Here is a 4886-nt window from a genome sequence, read left to right as displayed (position 1 = left end):
GTGTCTAAGTGCCACAGTCTCATGGGTTCTACCAGTTTCTATTAGATCAATAAACTTGATCCTTTTCATGATTTTGAGTCCAATGGTTTTTTCCCCACTTCTATCCAGGACCTCCAATTGTGATCCCTTTTAGAGCAGTCAACAGTGGTATTAGATGCCATCTATATCTCTGGTCTCATGAGCTGTGGAGAATTCATGTTCTCTAGTAATCTTTGAATTAAATGTTTTCTTACACTTTTGATTTTTTTCACTCTTCTTTACCTTGCACCAGTATTTGTACTTCTGAAGGCTTATCAGAAGCTTTTAAGACCTTAGTCTACTCACAGAAATAGGTCATAGACATTTTCTTTCTAGACTGTTATGCCAAATGACCTTAGTGTCCTTTGAAACTATAATTTTGGGTCTCCAGATCCAGATATTCATTCCCTTAAAGTGTTCAGTGGGTTAAAAGATTTAAGGAGGGGTAGCTCTGGTGGCAAGAAGCTATGCTGCAATCCCAAAGGCACACAGTTTGAATCCACCAGATTCTCAGCTGGAGAAGGAAGGCAATCTCCTTCTGTGCCATTCAGAGCTGATTCAATGGTATGCAGCAAGAAAGGAAGGAAAAAAAAAGATTTAATGATTTTGCCACTTAAATGCTTTACTATATTCATGACACATACAGATACATATGTAGACATGCCTTCTGTAAGACCTACACATGTTCATAAGTATTGTCCCATTCCCTTTCCTACCCTATTCTGTTTGAATGTCTGTCTGTGTATCCTTTCATAGATCATTAATACTATCATTGCAGGATTGTGTATGTCATACTATTTAACCTGTGTTGACTATAACTCCCCTCAGTGACTTCCTTTGCCTTAATTACATGCTGAACTACCTACCCTCTTATTCTATACTGCCTTTCCCTCTATCCAAGTTAATACAGGTCTTACCACTGGGCCAATTGGCAGCATTATGATAGATGGTGAAGAGATTGAGATTGTTAACAGCTTTAGCTTGCTTGACGCCACAATCAACACTCTTGGTACTAGAAGCCAGGAAATCAAAAGGCCAGTTGCATTGGGAAAGTCTGCTGTCAGGGGTCTCTCCTGAGTACTGAAGAGCAACAACGCCAGTCTGGAGACTAAGGTGCATCTGATCCAGGCCATAGTCTTTGCAGTTACTTGCTTTGTGCCATAGAGCTGGACAATGACTAGGGCTAATAGAAAGATAATTGATGCATTTGAGCTAAAGTGTTGAAGAAGAGTATTGAATATACCATGGACTGCCAGGAGAACAAACAGGTTCACCCCCTGGAGAGAGTGAAACCAGGCTGCTCCTTGGAGGCAAGGATTCTGAGACTTCATTTAACATACTTGGGGCATTTTGGAAAGAGGGACCAGTCCTTAGAGAGGGACATCATGCTTAGAAGGGTGAAGGGAAAGTACAGAGAGGAAGACCCTCAATGAGTTGGATTAACTGGGGTAATGAGAGGAGGTGTATCAGAGACAGTAAGGTTGGCACAGTATAGAGCAAGTTTCAGGGCTATTGTACATAGGGTCAATTTGAGTCGCAAGCAATACAACGGCACATAACAACAGCAACTTTCTAGTTAGTGACTTACTCATAGCATTCTTTTCAGGTGATCTTTTCACAAGCAGATCATCAGATCTTTTTTCTTGAGTGGCTTGGTGTATTTGAACTGGCAATATTTCAGTTAACAGCCATGCTTATAACCATTTTTGCCACTAGGGCTCCTTTGGCCAAACTTGAAAAGGTATAATTAAGTAGGGAGTATTCTACTTAGTGTTCATGGTTGGTCATTGAGATCTCAATAACTAGGAATTCCAGGACCTTGGATGATTATTTGGGGCCTCCTGGATTGAAGAGGGCATCTCTGCATAGGAAAGGGAGTCACATGTTACTGGAGAAAAATAATATCCTCTGTCAGGAAGTTTTCTGAATATTGTCTGATATGTTGCTATATTTATATACTCCCTAATTGTAATAAATGGATGACTGTAAGTGCAGATAACAGCCTCCATTCATTTTCTAAGCTGTTCTAGAGAATTATAGGGACTGATAATATAGTCAATTTGTATACACTCAGCTCTGGATGCCTAATTGATAGTAACAAGCTATAAAGGCAGTTGATGCAAAAGGATCTAGTTTTTCTACCTGGAGGGTGCAGGATGAGGAAAGGGGGAGACTTTTTTTTTTTTTAAAACTCGGCTCGTGCCAGGGATTTTTTAGATCCAGTTTAGGATACCTACGGTGAGGTCTGGTCTAACTCTGGATGGTTAGAATCAAAGAGAGAAATTGTCTCCGAAGTGACTGAAAATGAGAAATTTGGGAAAGTGAGACCTGGATCCACTTCCAGATAGGAATTGGATTCATGCTGTTCCTTGCTATCCAGTTAGTGATAAAAGTAGAGTTTGCCACTTTGATTGTGTAAAAGGAGCAGTTGGGGTGGCCGAATCTGACACATTCTACCTGCTTTATTAAGGGGAACTGTCCCCATTAATAATATCCATGTTGTTTTATGCTGTTGAGTCGCTTATGATTCATAGTGACCCTATGTAAAACAGCTCTGAACCCTGCTCTATCCTGAGCCAATTTCATTGTTTCCAGCACACCTTCTCACATTACCCTCATCACTGAGTCAATCCATCTCATCCAGGGTTATTCCTTTCTTGTGCTTTCCCTCCACCCTTCCAAGTGTGATGCCCATCTCCAAGGATTTATCCCTGCTTGCAACATGCCCAAAGTATGTGAGGCAGAGCTTCAAAATCCTTGCCTCCAAGGAACAGCCTGGTTTCACCTTCTCTAGGTCAGACCTGTTTGTTCTCTTAGCAGTCCGTGGTATGTTCAGTACTCTTTTCCAGCACCACAACTCAAAGGGATTGATTCTTTTTCTATCATCCTTCATCATTGTCCAGCTCTCTGATGCATAGCAAGTAATTGTGAAGATGCCATGGCTTGAATCAGGCACACCTTAGTCTCTATACCATGTAAATAGCTGTTTGGTCAGACATGCCATACACACACAGATCAGTGTTCCTTCAGTCATCTCTACAAATAATTAGGTCTGGTGTTTGTTGCAAATTGACTTGGAGACTTTACTCACAGTTACAGGATTTATTAGGGAAGTAGATTGGAGAGTGGTGGAGGCAAAGAGTATCACACAGGTTAAATCCAGGTTTAGTCCACCAATACCAAACCAGATTTACAAGGCACGGGTCCTCAATTAGTTTCAGTGAAACACAGTGTGGCACAAATGCAAGAAGTCTCTGGTTTCTTCAATCATCTATCAAACTTTATCTCATAGTGGTTATAAGTCAGCTTTTCCTTTAGTCATCCAAAAGCAAAACTTTAACTGTGGCTCTATCTCCGGGGGTCCTCCGGTTACACCTTGCCACAATCTCTTGAGCCTTTCTCCACTACCATCTGTTACAGTGTCTTCACAGTCCCCCCACAGTATGGAAAGCTTTCGCTCTCTTATATTGGTCCCAAAGCTATTGATTTGCAAGAGCATGTGTCCAAAGTTAAGGTGCCTGGAGACCATGCCCCTCCAATGGAGGTTGATGCTGTGGCTAAAAAAGCCAATTTTCAAGGGTTCCCACATCCCATATTGTCATCATTCTGTTGTTTGGTTGGGTTTTCCCCCCATCATTGTTATCTGCTGTCAGGTTAGAACTGATTCATGGCTGACCTCCAGTGGGTTTTCTGTGGCTGTACATCACATGGGAGAAGACTGCGCATCTTTCTTCTGTAGGGCATCTGGTGTATTCCAGCTCCCTACTTTTGGATTTGAGAGCTCTGGTAGCTTAGTGGTAAAGAGTTGCACTGCCAATCCAAAGGTACACAGTTCAAGTTCACCAGTTGCTCTGCAGGAGAAAGATGGGCACTCTTCACCCATGCAATTTATAGCCACTGAAAACCCACAGTGAATTAGTTCTGACTTCGCAGCACATAACATCAATGATGAAAACCATGGAAGAAAGACGGGCAGAATCCATCTGTGCAATTTGCTGCCTCTGCAGACCTGCTGGAGGGTCACCTTATGAGTCGGTTCTGACTTGCTGGTACACAGCAACAGTAACAACCACCTTTGATTTGGCAGCATAACTTTTTACCCACATGCCACCAGAGTTCTTTGCGTCTTTTATAGTGTTGCAAAATATAAAGGAGAAAAAAAAATAAGCTGAAATAAATTGGTTAAAGTGTTCACTAAACTTCTTTTCCTCTCTCTAAATGTAGTTTGGGTGAAAGTTTGCAGAGCAACTTCATTTTCCATTCAATAATTTACATACATTTGGTTTCATGTCACTGGTTGCAAGCCTCTCAATGCAACAGTTCTCTTTCTGCTTCTTCTTTAGTACCACTTCCTGCCTTTTGAACTTTGTTTTGGGCATGTGTTACCTTTTTGGCTTCATATAGTTTATTGTTCTGAAGAATGCTTTCCTTCCTGGTATTATTACTCATTTTATAGGCTATCTCTTGTTTGCTGAAAATTGATCTCTGGGGATACATTGAGTTCCAGGCTTGAAGAGTGTCTGTGGGCCAGAGTCTTGGCATTTTCACTAATCTCTATTGGACCAAAATTTTGTTTTATAGTCTGATTTTTAATTTTATTTTTTCTTTCCACTTTGTCCATAACCATCTATAGGGATCCATATTTGAGCACTCAGTGGTAGTGCCTGAGCACCAAATAATTTTTCTGGTCTCAGATTAGTGGAGGCTCTGGTTTTCATGGTTCAAAAATTCTTAAAACTGTTGTTTGCAAAAAAAACCCAAAAAACTATTGTTTGCTTGAGTCTTTGATAATCTTTACTCTTAGTTGCTCTAGAGAAGAAGAGACCAGTAGCTGCAACTTAGATGACTAGTCACAAGCTTTTTTTTTT

The sequence above is a fragment of the Elephantulus edwardii genome, unplaced genomic scaffold (assembly GCF_000299155.1).
Source record: "Elephantulus edwardii isolate Elephantulus edwardi_28Jun2011 unplaced genomic scaffold, EleEdw1.0 scaffold00116, whole genome shotgun sequence".
Taxonomy (NCBI): domain Eukaryota; kingdom Metazoa; phylum Chordata; class Mammalia; order Macroscelidea; family Macroscelididae; genus Elephantulus; species Elephantulus edwardii.
The sequence above is the reverse complement of the archived record's forward strand: the minus strand, read 5'-3'. Positions refer to the sequence as shown.